A 20,918-nucleotide genomic window follows, 5' to 3' on the forward strand; every position below is an offset into this window, starting at 1 on the left:
ATGTATTTATGTAAATATAGATAAAAAAAATATATACCTTAGATTGGTGGATGAGCTCACGGCCTACCTGATGTTAAATTACCGGAGCCCATAGACATTTACACCGTAAATGCCGCCACCCACTTTGAGACATGAGTTGTAAGGTCTCACTTTTTACAGTACAATGGTTGCCCCGCTCTTCAAACCGAAACGCATTACTGCTTCACGGAAGAAATATGCAGACAATATTAATCTGTTTGTTCTCTCCGTGTTTCTCGTTGATTACATCATCTCGTTTTCACAATTGCACCGCCTGCCACTAGAGCAGAGTTCATTCACACCATACAGTGCCACCACAATGCTCTTCCAGAGATCTTTTTTGCCTCGTACCGTTTGGCTTTAGAATGAGCTCCCCTCCACGGTGTTTCCCAAGCGCTATGACATGTCCTACTTCAAACGAGGCTTGTGGAGAGTACTCAATGGTAGGCTTGGCTCTGCCCCTGGCATTGCTGACGTCCATGGGTGACGGTAACCACTCACCAGCAGTTGAGCCGTAAACTCGTCCGCCTACAAGGAAAAATAAAAAAACAAAAAAAACTAGTAACCAATAAGATTTTAACACGAGCTCTATCTAGATAGAGCCTTTTTTACGTGAGGGAGATGTTATTGTAACCGGTGAGCTAAGAGCGCATTACGTGTGCAATTACTTGTGAAATCTAATTGGCAAACCTGTGCTATCAGTCTCTTCACATTCAGTGGAAAATAGCTACAACTTTGAAAATTCATATTTTGAATATGAACAACTGATAGTAGCCAAAAGTGAACGCTGTAATTTGTAGATAAAATAATGTTTTAAAGTAAAAAAGCTCGTAAATCAAAGTCAAGTGATAACAATAACAAAATATATTCATATTTCGATCGAAATCACAATATACGCCACCCTATAAGCTCCCAACGGAGTACTCTTCTCTCAGAACGAATCTGCATTTATCCTTTTTTTCAAAGCTTCGAATGCCTTCCGAGCTTTGGGATTCGGAGCTTTTGAGACGTTATGGTAGTTTGATAAAACGGTTTTTGTTATCAATATAAAAGAGCTATTTTTGTTAGTGAAATTATATTACCTATTTAGTGTTACCAATTAGTCTTTTACAGTTTATACAAAGACAGAATGATGTTAGCCTCCGAAGAAACTTGAAATGTTTCATATTTAAATAATATTATATACTGTTAATGTTCCTCGATCAAAATTTCAATTTATACATTCATCGTGGTCATCATTAGCCTAGAGCTGCCTGCTGGGCATAGGCGCGTCCCAATTAACGCCATTAAGCTCTGTTTCTTGCTTTCTTATTTTTTCTTCTGCTATCTTTTTTGTTTAGTTGATCATAAAAAATCAGTCTGTCTCTACTAGCAATCTCAGGTCCACAGTCATGACACTGCCTTCGGCTGAGGATTATTTCCGAAATAAACGGCCGGAAGCGTCTTGGCTCTGCCCCTGGCATTGCTGACGTCCACGAGCGACGGTAACCACTCACCATCACGTGGGCCGTATGCCTACCTATGAGGGCAATAAAAATAAAATCAACAAAAGGGTATTTTGATAACGTCGAAGAAAGCTTTTAATAAAATCTTGATGATGCATAACAAAAATGATCTCAAAAAATTTAACTGTTTAAATGACTTTGGTATATTCTGGATTATTCGATTTATTCTAATTTTATTATTAAATTATTATTTATTTCACATCATGACCAGATCGATAGCTAGATCATCTAAATAATTCCATGAATCTTCTTGATCTAATTCCATGAATCCACTAAAAAGGTGGTTCAAGGTGTATGGTATTGGCTCTCGTGTTCTTCTTTTCATGGATAGTCACATAGTACAATAACGAAAAATCAATAGATCATCACCAATTACTAAATCATGCTTAAAGCATTCCTGCAAAGTTCGTGAGCCCCAGTTAACACTTCACGTTAAATTGACCTCACATCCGTCCATTCACTAAAAAAACAATACCTCTGACCCTTGCAATAGGAGGTCAACTTATAATAATGGCTAATCCGAATACAAAGCCTTCACTCGACATTAAGAATGACTGATGATGTGTTTCAAGGATTCGGATGATTCATACTATACGATTTTTCATAATGTCCTTAAAGATTGACGATAAATATGACACAGATTTTATATTTTTGCTATCGAAGTCAGCTAATGATACTTTAATTACAGCTCACAAAAAACTGAAATAAAAAAAAAAAATATTTATGCAGTCTAAGAAAAAAGTGTTCAGAGCTAATGCTTCGCAACCGGATAATATTAGCAGTTCTTAGGACAGAGAAAACTAATTCAAAAACATTAATAATAAACAAAATATCCTTTAAGGATTTAAAAATCGGATCGTATCATATAAAAGAAATAATGTCGCAATACGACACCGTGTAAGTGAGTTCCTATGTAGTGGGTTTCCATAGGCTTTTTATGAGTTACAGTCGACTGGACAATAAAAGAATATGGAAAGGGTTGCTTTTGTGAGGCCGTAAATATGACAGGGTTACAAGATACAACTGTCTAAAGATAAATCAATGTGTACGATCTGGAATGAAGGCTACATTGCGGCAAGCGTAGAGTAGAACGCTGACCGATCAAGTAGAGGGCATTCTAAATGCTGTTCACTTCAATGAGTTCTTAAGTTTTTTATTTTTTATTACTTCTATAGGTGGACGAGCTCACAGCCCACTGGTTACTGGGGCTCAGACATCTACAACGTAAATGCGTCACCCACCTTGAGATATAAGTTCTAAGGTCTCAAGTGTACTTACTACGGCTGCCCCGCCTTTCAAACCGAAACGCATTACTGGTTCTCGGCAGAAATAGGCAGGGTGGTGGTACCTACCCGCGCGGACTCACAAGAGCTCCTACCATCAAAAATTATGCAAATTATAATTTTGCGGGTTTGGTTTTTATCACACGATGTTATCTTTCTTCTTATCTTTAAGGCCACGACGACTAAATAGGCAGGCCTGTGTTTACCAAATGTTCACTTATGTAATGAAATCTCGCATAGGTAGTAGTTTTGTTATACTTTAAGAAGTCCGATTAATTTGAAAATTTACTACGCATCAAGTATCGATAACCATTCAATAGATTCATTATTATTTGGGCCTTAATTCCTGACTTACATGAAAAAAGAATGGTGATGGTACCGACATGCCATTGTATCAAGTCACAAGCGCCCTCCCATCACATCAGTAATTACGTAAATTAAAATTTTTGCGGGTTTGATTTTTATTACATGATAAATCATGAACTCGAAGAGCTAGTCATTTCTCACGCTTATAAATGTCCTTCTCAGCATTGTGATAGGTACTTGAACCCGCACTCAAAGTCTCTTACGATTATACATATGAATATCAGAAGCATAAACAAAAAATTTGACGAATTTTATGTGCTCTTGAGCTCCTTTAGCTTTGTACATGATATTCTTGTGCTGTCGGAGTGTTGGTTGATGAATACTGTACACTTACCAAAACTTGACGGCTTTATCTCATATTCATCGAAAAACGCGAGGAACCAAAATGAAGGGGTAGTTACATATGTAAGAAACACTCTGAAACATGTTATTTTAGAACCATCTTTCACCGATGCCAATTGTTTAATATGTAAGGTTGATGATGAACTTGCTATCATTGGATTGTACAGATCACCTTCTTATAAAAACACAGACAATTTTATTCTTAGCCTAAATAATGCTCTTTTAAATTTATCTTCTTTTAAACATATCGTCATCATAGGTGACGTCAACATTGACATCAAGGCCCATAATAAAGATCCTCATTCGCACGAGTATTTGAACACAACTGCATCTCATGGACTTCTACCTGGTCATTTGTTTCCCACGAGAGGAGATAGTTGTCTGGACCACGTACTCATAAAGTCGAGCCTGGAGTCTACGACTCTTGTCACAGACTCCACTATAACTGATCATTATTCTATAATTTTTAACTTAAACTTCCAACCTATGAGACGGCTCGTTAACAAAATTGGTACTAAAATAGATTATCCTACGCTAATTGCTGAACTAAAAGTGTACGATTTTTCAGAAATCTACACCTCTCATGATGTTAACCTGGCTACGGATCTATTTTTAAACAAACTTATCTCGCTGCTTCAAACACACACAATATCTTTTGTAATCCCATGTAGATTAAGAACTATAAAACCCTGGGTAACCACAGGCTTAGTAAGATGCATGCGTAATCGTGATAACATGCACAAAAGCGTAAAAGCAAATCCCAATAACCTCATTCTTGTCCAGACTTACAAAAGATACCGCAATTTCTGCAATGATCTACTTAAAAGGCTGAGGAGAGAGTTTGAAAGATCAGAGTTTAATAAAGTAAAAAATAACCCAAAAAAGACCTGGAAGGTAATTAAGAGTATCACTCAAACTGGGAAAGAAACTATTCCGCCTCTAGAGCTTCTTAATAATTTTAGTGATAGCCAGGTCTCCATTAACTCAGTTAACTCCTACTTTTCAAATATTGGGAAAAAGCTTGCTAGTAAAATAATTCATGCTTCGGTTACTGAAACCACTGTTCCCAAGTTGACATATTCTCAACTGAATTCAATGGTTCTGCCGGGAGTATCCGAACAGGAAGTCATTGACGTAATACGTGGCCTTCGTGGTGACTGTGCTTCTGGCTGGGATGGTATACCCCCTAAGTTATTCAAGCTCGCCTGTCCTGCGTTAGCCCCAGTAATTACCTACGTTTGTAACCTCGCTATTGAATCCGGAAAATTTCCCAACTCACTCAAAAAGGCAATTGTCCATCCAATATACAAGAGTGGGGACAGAGACAGTGTTAACAATTATAGACCGATTTCAGTGTTGCCAACTTTATCGAAGGTTCTGGAAAAAATTCTGAATAAAGCATTGAGTGGCTTTTTAGATTCCAATAAAATAATTTCAGATTATCAGTTTGGATTTAGAAAGAACATTTCCACTGAAGATGCTGTAAGTTCGCTAGTTAAGCACACTGTTGCGGAAATTGAACGCAAACAAAAGTGTCTTGGTATCTTTCTAGATCTGTCTAAAGCATTTGACACTGTCTGTGTCCCTCTTCTGATCAATAAATTGGAAGTTCTGGGAGTCAGAGGTAACGTTCTGTCTCTTTTCAGTGACTATTTGTCAAATCGTACACAATGTACCAAGATCGGTCCTCATATAAGCAAGCCGGAGCAAATTGAGTACGGGGTTCCGCAGGGCAGTATTCTTGGGCCCACTTTGTTCCTGCTCTATGTAAACGATCTTTGTAGTCAATCTTACCCCTATTGTCGTCTCTTTGCATATGCTGATGATACAGCACTTATAGTTTCAGGCAACACGTGGGTAGAGGCAATTGAGAATGCTGAGTTTGCAATGAAGCAGACGATGACATGGCTGAACCGCAACCTATTAACTCTAAACATTGACAAAACCAAATTTTTAACATTTGCAAGCAGAAAATCTGTCCAACCCCCGCGTGATTCCATTACTCTCAAGGGCCATGTATGTAATGGACGATATTCCGCATGTAATTGCTCGGAGATTGCTAGGACTGATAATATCAGATACTTGGGGGTGTTGGTGGACAGCTGTTTCAATTGGTATGATCAGCTGGAACTTGTGACGACGCGCATTCGAAGCTTAATTTTTATTTTTAAAAAGCTAAGAGGCTCGGCAGATAAGCAAATATTGCTTACCGTATACACTTCCCTTTGCGAGTCGCTTATAACTTATTGCATCCCTATTTGGGGATGTGCCTGCAAGACAAAGTTTATTAATATCGAACGAGCGCAAAGGGCAGTGCTTAAGGTGATGCTGGGGAAGCCTTTTGGGTACTCTACTAGACAACTGTATCGTGACGCAGGAGTGCTGACGGTTAGACAACTGTTTATCCACAGGTCCGTTCTGCGACAGCACTCCTGCCTCCCATCAATACCTAAAGAAACTTCACTTTCCACAAGGAGACGAAAACCGGCCTTTGACACTATTGCTTGTAGGACGGAATTTGCAAGACGACAGATTTATTCGTCAGGTAGCAGAATTTATAATAAAGTAAATATATCTCAGCAGATAGATGGCTTAAATAGGTATGACGTTAAAAATAATCTGAAGTCTTGGCTCTTAAACTTAGACTATTTTGAAACAGAACAAGTCGTGTTGTAAAAATGTATAATGGTGTATATATAGTATGATATACTGTTGATTTATTGTAGCTAATTTTAAATTAATATTTTATATAATAGTATATAATATAATATATAATAATGTTTTTATACTTTATTATATGACACACATACATACACACAAACACACTAACACACATACACTCACACACACACACACGTACGTACTATATTCTTACAGATCGTTCTTCCTGGTTAACTTTCTTTACCTGGTGACCTAGCACTGAACCACTGACTTTTGTAACACAGGTTTTCCTAGCATAAAAGTCAGGGAATATTGTTATTGTATACCTCATAAAAAAGCCATGTATATTATTATACTAGTGTTAAGTATTTTTGTACGTGTTTGTATTTTAAGAGGCTTGAATGAATAAATATTATTATTATTATTATTATTATTACACGATGTTATCTCCACCGATGTTATGGGCTGCCAGAACGCTGACTATAATATAGATTTTTTTTTAATTTCCAAAGGACGTTTTTATTCTAATCGAATGTTCACGAACAACTTTCCTGATCAAAAAGCTAAAATTCAGCAACAAATTTAGTAATTTTCATATTCTGGTTTGAATAGGATAATATTCAGTGCAGGAGAGACTTCGGGCACAAGTTTTAGTCTAACCACTATAATAATATGTACGTCAAAAGATACGACTCATAAAGAAAAAAGTAACTGATGAATATCTCCAAATATCGGACCAAGTAAAATCTCCTTTACGTAAAAATCTGTTGTAACATAACAAAATGTCCGTAATACTGTCATTTTCCGGTCCAGTACAACTTGTGAATGAGGTTTGGGGATTTACCATTCGGATGAACAGAAGACAGCGGTAGAAACCTGATGCTCACTGTACTAGGTACGATAATGAAGACCCAGTTTTTTTTGTGGTTAATACTATTGATTTTATCAAACCGCACCGGAATGTACCACAGTTTGCCCTGTCACTGTTACAAAGTCATCAAGAGGTCATCTTTAATATTAGTGGATATATTCTATTTGAATTCACATTTGTCTAATTTAGTTCGTAAAAATAAGACTTAAGGTTTCATTTAGTAAAATCAACTTGCAGAAGTTGTCCACTTCAAATATATTGATGGTAAGGTGCGTTGTCTGCTAGTAGGCCTTACCGCTATGTTCCGGTCACAGATCAATCAGGCATTCCGGTTTGAAGGAGCAATAAATACTAAACATTATATTATGAGCTTTGAGTTCGTTCACTCATTTATCAAAGACATTCAGGCTAATGAGACCATCTATAATCATTACTTTGATTTTGATATTGATAGACGATCATACGATCCATCTTACGATAAGTAGCCACCGCTACTCAAGGACATTAGCAATATCAAATCTATATCATACCGACGAAAACATTTACGCCAAATAGGAGTATGAATTGTTTACAGATTTATACTCCTATTGGGCGCCAGTGTTTACCCAAAAACAACTCAATATTCTTAACGTGCATTTAAAAATGTAAGCCCAACAAAAAACAAGCGGCAAAAACAAATATTTTGATACCAACAAATCTAATTCGTGCGAAAAACCAACACAAAACAAAACCCGGGGATTACGTTCCAATAAAGTAGGACGGTGCCGCTAATCCTGCAACGGATGTCAATGTAAACAAATCTAGGAAATTTGGCATATTTAATATTTTGGGAAAACAAGAACTAGTACTTTAGACGCGAATATAAAATCTATATATATAAAAATGAATTGCTGTTCGTTAATCTCGCTAAAACTCGGTAACGGCTGGACCGATTTGGCTAATTTTGGTGTTGAATTATTTGTGGAAGTCCAGAGAAGGTTTAAAAGGTTAGATAAATATGAAAATACTCGGAATTAAATAAAAATAACAATTTGGTTTTTCCTTTGATGTGTCCCCCGTCGGACAGATTCCTTTTGTTTGTTTTAAGTTTATTTTATACAAAAGTTTAGGTATTTTATTTATCGATTGAGGCACTACGAAGTTTGCCGGGTCAGCTATTTTTTTTTTTTATTGCTTATATGTGTGGACGAGCTCACAGCCCACCTGGTGTTAAGTGGTTACTGGAGCCCATAGACATCTACAACGTAAATGCGCCACACACCTTGAGATATAAGTTCTAAGGTCTCAGTATAGTTACAACGGCTGCCCCACCCTTCAAACCGAAACGCATTACTGCATTAGAAAAATTGGTACCCGCCTGAGATTCGAACACCGTTGCATCGCTCAACTCGAATGCACCGGACGTCTTATCTGTTAGGCCACGACGACTTCATCTATATTATACAATCATGCAAATAATGGCATATTAATTCAGATTCACACATCATTCTGCCGAATTAGACGCGCTATTGTACATTCCACTGGAATACAGAATGCCGAGAGCGTATGTATGAAAAGACCCCGAAATTCTCGTTAACTTGTGAAACTAACTTACGAACTAGATGTAAAGTTAATTTGTGTAGTTGTGTGCCGCGGGGCTCTTGGTACCATACGATGAACGGGGGACTACTCGCAAACAGATGTACCGACTTTGCGTGTTTGTCCCTTTTAGGGTATAAATGGGTGACACCTTGGACCCTCACAGCTCCTTTAAGGCCAGACACTTCGGGAGGCTTAGTTCGAAACTGGTTAAATGTGTGAAAGCTCTACTTAGACGTCCGGTGCATTCGTATGTAGCGATGCACCGGTGTTCGAATCCCGCAGGCGGGTACCATTTTTTCTAATGAAATACGTACTTGACAAATGTTCACGATCGGCTTCCATGGTGAAGGAATAACATCGTGTAATAAAAATCAAACTCGCAAAATTATAATTTGCGTAATTACTGGTGGTAGGGCCTCTTGTGAGTCCGCGCGGGTAGGTATCACCACCCTACCTGTTTCTGCCGTGAAGCAGTAATGCGTTTCGGTTTGAAGGGTGGGGCAGCCGTTGTAACTGTTGCTCAGGTATACTTGAGACCTTACAACTTGTATCTCAAAGTGGGTGGCGCATATACGTCGTAGTGGATGTCTATGGGCTCCAGTACCCACTTAACACCGGGTGGGCTGTGAGCTCGTTCACCCAGTTAAGCAATAAAAAAAATAAAAATTAAAAATTCACATTCTGCACACCTTCTCTATATTCTCTATATGTGTGGGAAATTTTATACTTCTTCGTCCCCGCAATTTTCGTAAAAAGAGATACAAAATTTTTGCTTCACGTATTAATATATAGATTACGAATTTCACCAGATTATTAAAAAAGAAACATATTACAACAAACACGTCATCTCAAATAAGACAGTTCAGCAATCACATTACGTATTTAATGCTTCCATAACTAACATTAATACTAAGGAAGGATCTACATAATTTATTAGCAGTTGAGCTTGTTTAACGATCAAAGGATTAAATCGCTCATGATACTACGAAATTGATTTAATGTAATTATTTAAATTTCGTATTATAATTGTGATGATCAAAGACATTTGAATTGGCGTAATGATAAATTCGGCTGGTTCAACACGTCACTGAGCTATGAGAGACGAGGGTTGTGACGTCATAGCCTTTCGCGTCCCGATCACTCATTAGTGGTCAGCGGTCAAATTTGTGGTTACAATTTTAATGACACGAAATACCTCCGTTGTTAACCAGTAGTTTAGCTTCGTAAATCTGAACTTCATCAATCTATCTATATATGTATATAAAATAAATTGCTGTTCGTTAGTCTCGCTAAAACTCGAGAAGGGCTGGACCGATTTGGCTAATTTTGGTCTTGAATTATTCATGGAAGTCCAGAGAAGGTTTAAAAGGTGAATAAATATGAAAATGCTCGGAATTAAATAAAAATAACAATTTTGTTTTTCTTTTGATGTCCCCCCCGTCAGACGGATTCTTTTTGTTTCTTTTTAAGTTTATTTTATACAAAATCTTAGGTCATTTATTTATCGATGGAGGCAGTACGAAGTCTGCCGGGTCAGCTAGTGCTTAATAAAATATGAATAGTACCTATGAAAACAATGTTATACATCGGAGTGCTCGTTGTCCTTTTTTAAAGAAAAAAAATAGCTTAGCACAGCTTATTGGACTTCCACAATTTTTTCTCTAGTATTATACAATGAACCGCTTGTTTTTATTATAGCATGCAGTCGGTACCTGTAATTGTGTTAGCATTTAATGTGAGATCAATGTATATGTTACCTGTAATATTCTGTGCTGATGTATAGCATGTTGGTACCCAATAAAAAAATAAATAAAAAAAAATGTGTGGTGTCGTGGGACACCGGATAGGAACGAAGTTTCTTATTATATAAATATTAATTTTAAGTTCTATTCGAGGTCTAAAGAAAATAAAACTGGAGGTTTCCCAACAACCCACGGTTATTCGGTAACATGCAAACTTATTGTGGCACACTTCATTCACGGTTGTTTGCATAAGAGTTAGTGGATTGCGCAAACGAAAGCTCTGAGATCGTGGTCAATAAATGATAAAAAAATATGTTATTTTTTGTACGTTATTACAAAGCTAAGTCGTACATTGTGTACATTACTAATTTGTACGTTATTACAAAGTTAAGTCGTACACTGTGTGCATTACTAATAAAAATCTTACGTTACGGACTTTTTTCCCGGTTAGGGTACCTCTCCGCATCGTACCATAAGGAACTTCGTTCCAAAAAATAAATTGAAGGAATAATATCGGGTAATGAAAACCAAATCTGAAAAATTTAAATCTGTGCGTAAAAACTGTTGGTAAGCTTCATTGCTAACCAGTAAGTACACGTATTTATCCTGCCACGAAGTAGCCAAATATTCGGGCTTACAGGATGAGACAGTCGTTATAGAAAATAATGTTTCAAGATCAGGGCGGAATTTCCACTTTGCGATATCAATGTCTGTAGATCCTGTGGTAGTTACCAAAAAATCGCCTGAGTTAAATTTCCACTTTTTTACCGATAGCTCATACGATAACAGAAAATCTTAGGACATAATGTAATTATAATTCTAATTAAGTCATCGTGTAACCCGAGTACCCACACACGGGTAATGTGATTCGTATAAATTATAGTGTGATTAACACGAAATTGCTAATCTTTTTTTTTTTGTTGCTTAGTTGTGTGGACGAGCTCACAGCCCACCTGGTGTTAAGTGGTTACTGGAGCCCATAGACATCTACAACGTAAATGCGCCACTCACCTTGAGATATAAGTTCTAAGGGTCTCAGTATAGTTACAACGGCTGCCCCACCCTTCACACCGAAACGCATTACTGCTTCACGGCAGAAATAGGCAGGGTGGTGGTGCCTATCCACGCGGACTCACAAGAGGTCCTACCACCAGTATCTTCTATTACTTAAACATTTGCTATTACTTAAACATATCGACGACTTATCATCCATAATATTTCAGTCACAAAATCCTTCACAAAGGTCCTCGAAGGATCGAGAAATAAACTTGAAGCGGTCAGTTCTGAGAACGCCTTGTCAAGGGCCGACCCTCTGTACCTTATATTAGCATATGTTCGTTGTGATAACAATAAGGATGTGTCGATGGATTTTGTCATTGGATTTTCAGTCAAACGTCAATTGAAATTGCTTTAATACTTCTAACGCAAGCACGGGAATTGAATTTTTGACAACATTGGCACTGATAGAGTTGGTGATCGTAAAACGCAGTTAGTCAAACAACATCATTAGAACAACGACATATTTCCATCTTTTAAATCAGAACGCACGACAGTTTAGTGGACGAAATAAGCCAATTTTAAGTATCTTCTGTGGACTTTGTGAAGTGAACTTGGCGTCGCTCAGTGGATCAATAGCTGGGCGTCTTGGGTATGTCGTGGGAGGAATTAAAACGACTGTCCAAGATTGATGTAAATGGAAGGATTTGATTCAAGTCTTAAACTCCAGCAGAGGGTAAGAAGAAAGAAAGAATACTGTGAGCTCTTAGAATTATACCTACCTACCTTCACTTCATTTGTTTACTTTGACAAGCTTATAAAACTCCAAATGTCTATCATTACGGACAAAAATGAGCTCTTACAACCAAAACAAATTGTGAGGGCCAATAGAATAATACTGCGGGGTATAACGTGCCCTGATTCCCTTGAACGATTGTAGTTAAAACTCAAAAGTAGACACCTGTTTAATGTCACCGCCGGTGCGTGCGTACGACAACGACAAGTTTTTGTGGTTCGCGTAAAGTAGTGAGTATATTGATGGAGAAATAGCGGATTGATTATTTTCACATTTTCCACGGGGACTGATTATTTTTATTGCTTTAGTAAGGCGTGCTCGTGGCCCATCTGTTGTTAAATAGCTACTGATTTTATAAATTTTTTTAGACATCACGAAATGAAAGCTATCGCACTTTACAATGTGTGATGTCTCAAAGGAGCCCATACACACATATATCGTTAATGCGCCACCCACCTTGAGATATAAGTTCTAAGGTCTCAAGTGTAGTTACAACGGCTGCCCCACCCTTGAAACCGAAACGCATTACTGCTTCACGGCAGAAATAGGCAGGGTGGTGGTACCTACCCGCGCGAACTCACAAGAGATCCTACCACCATTTCCTTTTATCACATATTTCGTACATAGTGAATAAGTACGTTAAGTATGTACATGTTTAAGCAATGGTAGTACCATTGTTTTAACCTTCAATTTATTAATAGAATTATGCTTTTCACGTCCTAGACACCTTACACATTAAGCATCTCACCCAATAAACTAATCCATAGAATTAAAAAAAACTCGTATTATCCCTTTTCCCGAAATTGAGCATAAACATGGAAAATTGTGACATCAAATAAAAAAGGTAAAAACGTTGTAAGGCCGGTATTGAGTGTCGTCGCTTTCGCTCATACAACAAAAATACAACTTTACCTAACAGGAAATGATTATAACTTGGCCGGATTACATTCCTTCTTCTTCACAAACGGTAATGCGACAAGTTCGGACATCACAGCTTATTTAAGCTTAATTTATGCTTTTTATCGTTCAGGTTTGTGAACAAGCTTTCGTCGGTTACGACGGATATTAAATGTTATGATCATGTAATTAGTACGATTTTGTTTTCATATTTTACGTGTCAATTGTAGGTATCCCTATTCACTGCAACAGTTTGGCTGAAAGTTTAAAATAGTCCAGTCCGTCTGAATTCGAAGCGTCTTCTTTTCAATTTTTATTAAAATATAATTGAGAAGGAATTTTTACAACTCCCTTAGTTATTGAGCAATTAACAGCGGCTATATCAAGTAGGGTCAACGAACGCTGTTGACGGCTCACAATGGACCGCATGTAGATATGAACGCGTCTGCTTACGCACACTCAATATATTCCTTATTATCCTTTGTACAAGACTAACATAATATAGACATTTTTGTGAGAGAAAATTCTAAAAAAATACCAACTCCCCGCAAACAAAATATTGTATTTTCACTAACAGTCTGTTAAAAAATATTACTACAAAACTACCCTCGAGCAAAACCCTATCCTTTGAACCGTAAGGTAAAAAAATTGGTTACATCAAAAACACTCTTCTGCCATACAGAATAAAGCCAATTTTAATATAATTGTTTGAAATCTCATACGGTACATTTTTCTTCGGTGAGAAACAACACATCAAATGAAAGATTACAAGTTCTAATATCTATGTAATCTTGCCCTTGAGGAATTGGTTTTTTATCCTTTCTGTAGCATTATTCTTTGGTTATCACTATATGGGAGACTATAAGCTATGACTATTTAAATTGGCATATCAAGGATCCAATAGCTTCCAGGTGTGAAAATGTCGTATTTTATTATTTTATCATTGTCGAAGTTACCGTGGCTTAAAGGTTAAGCGTATTGAGCTAAAAGAATATTCCGGTGCTTATATTCCTGCAGAAATATAGGTATATAGACTATTTTTTTAAAAGCCTATAAATATGTTCAAGCTACCACTACAGTGCCTATTTCTACGACAAAGCAATCATGGGTTTCAGTTTGAAAGGTTGAGACAGCCGGTATACCATACAATTTGGTATTTGACGTTATATCTGAAATTTGATGACGGCATTCACGTTGTGATATCTATGGGCTCCGGTAATTATTTATCACCTGGCGTGGCCTGAGTTCATTCTATGACGCCTTGCGCTCTAACACTAGGAGTAGATATCCCGGTAACCGTACTCATCAAACTCGGCAAAAAGTTCGACGTGCAATCTAACCTAAGCATCAGCCCGTTGAGTTTCTAGTCGGATCTTCTCAGCGGGTCGCGATTTCGATCTGCCTTGCGATTCTCTAAAAGTCAAACAAGAACTCGCATCTCACTACGAAATTCTCCATCACTTCGCATTCGCAATAGAATGACCTTGAATTGGCATTCTGTAAACACTAATCTTAATTACCCTGACTCGAGCGAAGTGAAGTGACAACGAAGTTTGTTTATACTACTACTAGGGATAGCCGTTAACACGCAAATGTAAATCGAAGCTTACCGGTTTCAGTTTTTCGTTGTATTTATAAGCATTCTGTAAGAAAATACTATGAATTTAAGCTTTGGTGTTAAAGCCACATCTAATTTAACTAAAAAGAAAATTAAAAGTCATATATTTATGATATTAATTGTAATTTCTGGCTGCACGCTAAGTTCCTTTGCGTGCACTAGCGTACCAGAATTAAAAAACAAAATTTTAATTGTTTTCAAAACAATCTCGAGCGGTCGGAAGTTTTTATTTTACTTTTTCTAGATTTTTTGTTACTTTGTGAGTGAATTTAACGTTAAATAAAAATTATGAGGTAAGTAAAAGTTAGTTTTCAGGCTATCAATGGTTCATCCATTTGTTTTTTAATCTAAAATTTCAATATATTACCAACAGATTTAACGAGCGTTCTTCTCATCCGACATTGGTGCAAATAGAGGCATTGATAAACGTTTTGGATTAAAAGCTAGCGAAACAAAAGGTTTAATCGTATCTCAACATGTTCAATAAGAGAACAAGGATATTAAAAAAAATATAGGAACTAAATTCTCTTGTCAGATATGATCCATTCCCGGTGAGATATTTAGGACATGTTAACATCTATTTATGTATGATAAATCTATCTACTACGTTTTTATTGATATTCTATTTTAACAGGGAATATCGGTAATTTATCTGTATCTCAAATTCACCAATAACAAAAAAAATATATTGAATTAAATAAATCAAATCATTAACAATTTAGGTATTGCAAGTTGGATTGATGTTGTTGGAATGTTTTTATTGATGCAGAGGTGACTGTATTTATGGTAAAGGGTGTGCATATTGGTACAGGGGTGGCAGGCAGTTCCAGAGTATTGACTAAACTGACATTATGTAGGCTAAAGGCTGCATACTCCGTTTAAAATAAATGAACAAAATTTAGGCATAACCTATTTTATTATATTTAAGGAACTACAACAGATTGAAAATACTAATCCACATCATCAGAATATTGTAAGGAGAATTTATTGCCAACTCGGAAAATGTATCAGTATTGGAACAATCCCAAACATACAGGTATGTATGTTATACCTAATTATCTTAAATAAATACCTAAACAAAACTTGCATTTTAAAAATTAATATTTATTGGCTTTTTAGCATTGCATCAAGAATCACCTATTTTGCAGTCATCCTCCCCTAACTAAATGCAAGTGACTTCTACTTATTGTGATGCTACTACTAGTAGCTCCAGCCACAGTAGGTCTCATGTTAGTCAAGAGATTGGGTTGTTAGGTAAGTGTTTATTCAGGTCAAAGTACCTATTCATTGAACAACCATATTAGGGACATTGATTTGTGCATAATGCTGTTACTTGTTAATAAAAACCTTTTCTTGTATGTATTCTAAACATTGTATTTTAACTAACCTTGTTTTTAAATAAATTTATTTTTTTCAGCACCTCAACACCTGACCTATTTCACCACTTTTCAATGAAAAGCAGAGTGTATTCAAATGACAACAAATTACACAGTACCAGGATATATAACTTAAATAACCATGGGGGAATAAATAGTCGACAGTCTGCAAGAAGGATGAACTGTTGGTGGAATTAGCATATGCAGCTAGGAATTTTAAACCTGTATTTCCACATATTACTGATGCAAACAAATTTCAAAATTATTGTATATAACTATTGAATAAAACTATTTTTATAAATCATTAATTTATATTTGAAGTTACTTCACACTATAAGTAAGCTAATTAGTAGAATTTAACAAAGTAATTCAACATGACCACCATGATGTAAATGTAATCTCATAATCTGAGATTATGGGAACTGGCAGCTCTGCACAATTGCAAATGTTGTGCAAAACACAACACGCAACAGCTATTTTTGCTACCTTATCAGGGTGATAAATTGGCACCCTATGGATCAGCAAACACCTAAATCTACTCTTTAACAGAACTATTGTTCTTTTCACTGAGTTACGGGCAGTGGAATGAAGGTGGTGCTACAGAGCTTCAGGAGTTTCTCTCTCCGTATTAGCATTAGCTAGCCATTATTAGCAGGTATTAGCTAGCATAGCATTATCGCCTATTTCTGAAGCAGTAATGCGTTTCGGTTTGAAGGGTGGCGCAGCCGTTGTAACTATACTGAGACCTTCGAATTTATATCTCAAGGTTGGTGGCGCATTTACGTTGTGGATGTCTATGGGCTCCAGTAACCACTTAACACCAGGTGGGCTGTGGTGCTAACCATTTAGATAGTGAAATGAAAAAAAAATTAGCAAAAGGTGTCATAAGGTTGGAACGTTGAGCATATACAGAAAGAACGAAAAGATGTTAAATAATTATAATGGTCATTACTTGCTGTCATTGACTAATCTTTAGTAGATTTTATTTTGTTTTTTTTATAACTGAATAAAGTTTATTTAATATAAATACTAAATTTCACAATAACTTTAAAGCAATATACACAATTCAATTTAACTGAAATGAATACAATCTGAATACATAGTTCATAATACACATTTCGTTTATGGATTACATATCATCAGAATTTCGAAAAATATTAATGGCTTTACAAATTGTACATTTTCTGGCATGATAGCCTTTGTGACAGTAAAACCATTTTTTATTGGTAGGAGGTCTTTTTAAGGCCACCAACGTCCCATCAATACACCCAACAACCAAAGTGATTTTAATTTTTTTACAAAAACTGCAATATTTAGCATTAGATTAATATTGGTACTTTTTTATGAAGAAAAAAAATATTTATTTAGTTTAAACCACCTTCTTTTTTCTTCAGTTTTCCTTCAACTTTTGCCATTCTTGAGCATTCTGCAGGAATCTTAAATATTTATATATAGTTGCTGGGTTGTTCAGAGCCTCCACAACCTCAGATATACACTGGGATATCTGGGACAAATATGTTCTTATATTTTCTTTTATGATTTTTTTGGTAACTTCATTTGCCCAAATAAACAAGGTGCACAATAACTGAAACTAAGAAATAATCATTATACAAAACACATAGTTATTAGAGAATCTAATTTGTATTCTTTCAAGATATTTTTGGTAGATTAGTTTAGTGGTATTGTTTTACAATAATGGGAGAGTTGGATATAAACAAATGAGCAAACTTTAATAATATGTTTTAAAGTACCTATTTTGTACATAAAGACACAATCTTACCACATGGAATACCTACCTTTAGAAGAGTTGAAAGTCCTTTTCAATGGCTTTTAGTGGTCTTCGTCAAAGGGTGTAATTCACACCCTAACTGGTTCATATGATCCTTCGACAATCTATACACTTTCTTTATACTTTTACATAGTCATCTCAAGTTAAAAGTGATAAATTGTGAATTTCGTAGGCTTGTCGACGCATTTCACGCTGATCCGTAGCGTCAGCCTTTTCAACAATGTTTTCAATAAAAACATACGCTCCATAAAATATCGATGAAGAATAAAGTTATTTTAAAGTGCAATTTTGTTAATTAATAGTATTTTTTTAATAATTAACAGCGGTTTATAACGTTTTCGTATATTCTCACTCACAAGAAACACTTAAAACACTAACTTTTGATTTGACAAATAAAATGATTTTGCGATGCGAAGTTCTTGCCGAAATTCGACGTGATTTACACTACACTTCACTACAGAATGCCGTTTCAAACGTCAACTCATACATTTTAGTAAAAAAAACTCACGCTTGCTAGTTCAATTCACCCGCGAGGGGCGCTAGTGTAGATTCGGCACTACAATGAAATTTACAGAATGCCAATTTGAAAACTCACACCAAATTCACGTGCGAGTTTGTTAAACAACGCTTACAGAATCGCACGGCTGGTAGTAGATTCATTCGCAAAGCAGCTGCTCTTGAGTAGTTAGGTCTCACTTGGAGGCGCTCGGGTAGCTGTTAGCAAATCCCGCCCATTCTGGCTGAGCCCTTGCTCGCCCACCTGTCCTTGTAAAACTGGAAAGGCCTCAGGGCCTTACTGGTAAGCTCTCAATCATAAAAAAAGCTCATTCTATGCAATAAAATACATCCGAAATGAAAACTAATCGACTCTACTGCCAAATGTTTTCTAAAATAAATTGCCCCTGAATTTGGTGCATTGCTCAGCGTCTAACTGCAAGATCAATTAAGCGTTCGAGGTATTGATGATAGTACATTTAAGTTAGGATCGCTGGAGTCGGTAACTTTAGGAGTCATTCATTAGACACAGCCACGAATTCAATACCCATTCGTAGATAAATAAATAAATTATGGAGTCATTAAATTATTAACTTCTTTTCGTCTTGAGACATAAGGCGAAAATTTCAATGTTGAGTCTTTGAAAATAACGTGTAATTGTTTTGCAGCAAAACGAGACAGGTGATATCAATGAATTTGCTTTTCAGATATGCTATACCACTAGCACATGAGATAGGAACTAAGACGAATTTACTGGGTACATTCTCATCTCGTCTTCGTCGCATTTATCTAATTTTGTCTTTAGCGATGTTCGGATGCAGTTTGTTGAGTAATAAGAGTGTTTAAGTGGCTTCATCCGACTTGCCGATTTACCACTGCCAGCGCATGAGTGAAAGTCAGACGACTTTCTCCTGTCAAAAAATTTTGAGCAACAATTTAGTATAAACTAGATGATGACCGAGCTTTGCTCGTTTTTTTTTTTTATAACGCCATTTTGTTGTGTCTTTAAAGCAGGAAAAATAGTATTATTATTTGCCAATAGATGTCGGGAAGAGTCATAAAGTCGATAAAGTTGATTATTGAAAACACGAATAAAACAACATTTTCTGAAAATAAATCGTAGCTAGATCGATTTATCGCCCCCGAAATCACCTGTATACTAAATTTTATGAAAATCGTTAAAGCCGTTTCCGAGATTCAGATTAGCAAGAATTGCTCGTTTAAAGGTATGACTAGTATCATCCGGATGATTGGCATAAATATCGCTATATTATTGACCTCCTAGCATTATAAACACCACCCATCTTGAGATATAAGCCCCAAGTCCTAAGGGGAAGAAAATAATGAAGACACTTGAAAGCTCAATCCAAAATTAACAATTCCAAATTTCACACTCAATTATCTTCAAACCCGAGCTTTTCGTAGCTTTCAACCCCATTCGGTTAGAATTCAGGCGGTAAATAAAAAAAGCTCTGAATTGCCACCCTGTTCTGTCTGCACCGGAAACCACGCTCAACGGGACCGTAGTGCAGGATAACTGAGAATATTCAAAATTAATAGGATTAGAAGAACAGTCGCTTGCAGCTGCTGCACACTTAGAATAGGCTACAAAGTGCTGTTGATAAAGAATGTATGCTTAAATGGCTCTATTCCAAAAATCTCTCACAAAACATCAAAATGATCCTTTATAAAAGACCTTATTGAGACCCATACTAACTTATGGCTCAAAGATTTCGCTATTTAGCAAAAAAGATGTGAACGATCTACTAGCAGTCGAGCAAAAGACCCCTAGACTATTCGGTACTATTTAGGAAAATGACTTATGGAACACGCGCTATAACCATGCACTGTACAAAGGACCCAATATAATAAAAACTATTAAAATTGGCGACTAAAATTGGCAAGATATGTAGTTAATATTATGAAAGAAACAACTACTATACAGCAAATGCGATAGTCTTAGTAGTCATGGCAAGCCCAAACCCAGATGGTTAGATGGCATAGAGCTCAAAGGAAACAGTGTAAAAAACTAGAAAGAAAATGCCACAAATAGAGCAGTCTGGACAAGCTAAGGCCCATACTAAGCTGCAAAGCCTAAGATAATTATGAATTATTAGACAGCCGTTCCTAAGATTGCATACACCATATTAGAATATTGTGCTTTAAAATAAAATCCGCGAAAAATTCTTAGCGTGCACGGGTAGCTACCATCACCATTACAATCCACCCAATGGACCTCATGGACCGTGACTAGTTCTGTCCATATATCTCACCAAAAACAAATGACATGGCGTAAGCTTATCTTCTATCTTCCATGAAGAGCTTTTAACCTGTCTTGATTCCGATTCATCGACCGTTGGTGTAGTAATTAGTAACCCTTACTTCTATACCACGGAGTCCGAGTTCGATTTCCGGAGCCAGTGTGTTTGTTGTTGTTTGGTAGTGGTTCTGCTGGAAGATGCTTAAAGACATCAATAATACCAGGGCTACAGCAGAAACTCTGCACCACATAAAACAGTTTTCAAAAATCTTTTGAAGAATGAAATGTCATAGCATGAGCGGAGCCCACTCTAAAGACGTAT

The 20,918-nt window shown here is 36.5% G+C and overlaps 1 protein-coding gene and 2 long non-coding RNA genes across 4 annotated transcripts in view; 2 read left to right on the plus strand and 1 right to left on the minus strand.

Moving 5' to 3' along the window:
* The window catches only part of LOC101738846 (uncharacterized), a 474,148-nt gene that overhangs the window by 274,731 nt on the left and 178,499 nt on the right, over window positions 1-20,918 (plus strand). The gene's annotated exons all lie outside the window — the stretch shown is intronic.
* On the plus strand, window positions 14,617-16,360 carry LOC119631200 (uncharacterized). Of its 2 annotated transcripts, XR_009975882.1 has the most exons (5): window positions 14,619-14,969; window positions 15,050-15,227; window positions 15,605-15,712; window positions 15,796-15,930; window positions 16,094-16,360. It is a non-coding gene; the product is annotated as an uncharacterized LOC119631200 (long non-coding RNA). The 2 variants fall into 2 exon arrangements; XR_005246585.2 differs by having other exon boundaries at window positions 14,617-14,969; window positions 15,050-15,712.
* LOC134200823 (uncharacterized) lies at window positions 15,574-18,480 on the minus strand. Its single transcript, XR_009975883.1, has 2 exons — window positions 17,849-18,480; window positions 15,574-17,643 (listed from the first exon to the last, which is right to left on the minus strand). It is a non-coding gene; the product is annotated as an uncharacterized LOC134200823 (long non-coding RNA).

The sequence above is a fragment of the Bombyx mori genome, chromosome 3, assembly GCF_030269925.1.
Source record: "Bombyx mori chromosome 3, ASM3026992v2".
Classification (NCBI taxonomy): Eukaryota; Metazoa; Arthropoda; class Insecta; order Lepidoptera; family Bombycidae; genus Bombyx; species Bombyx mori.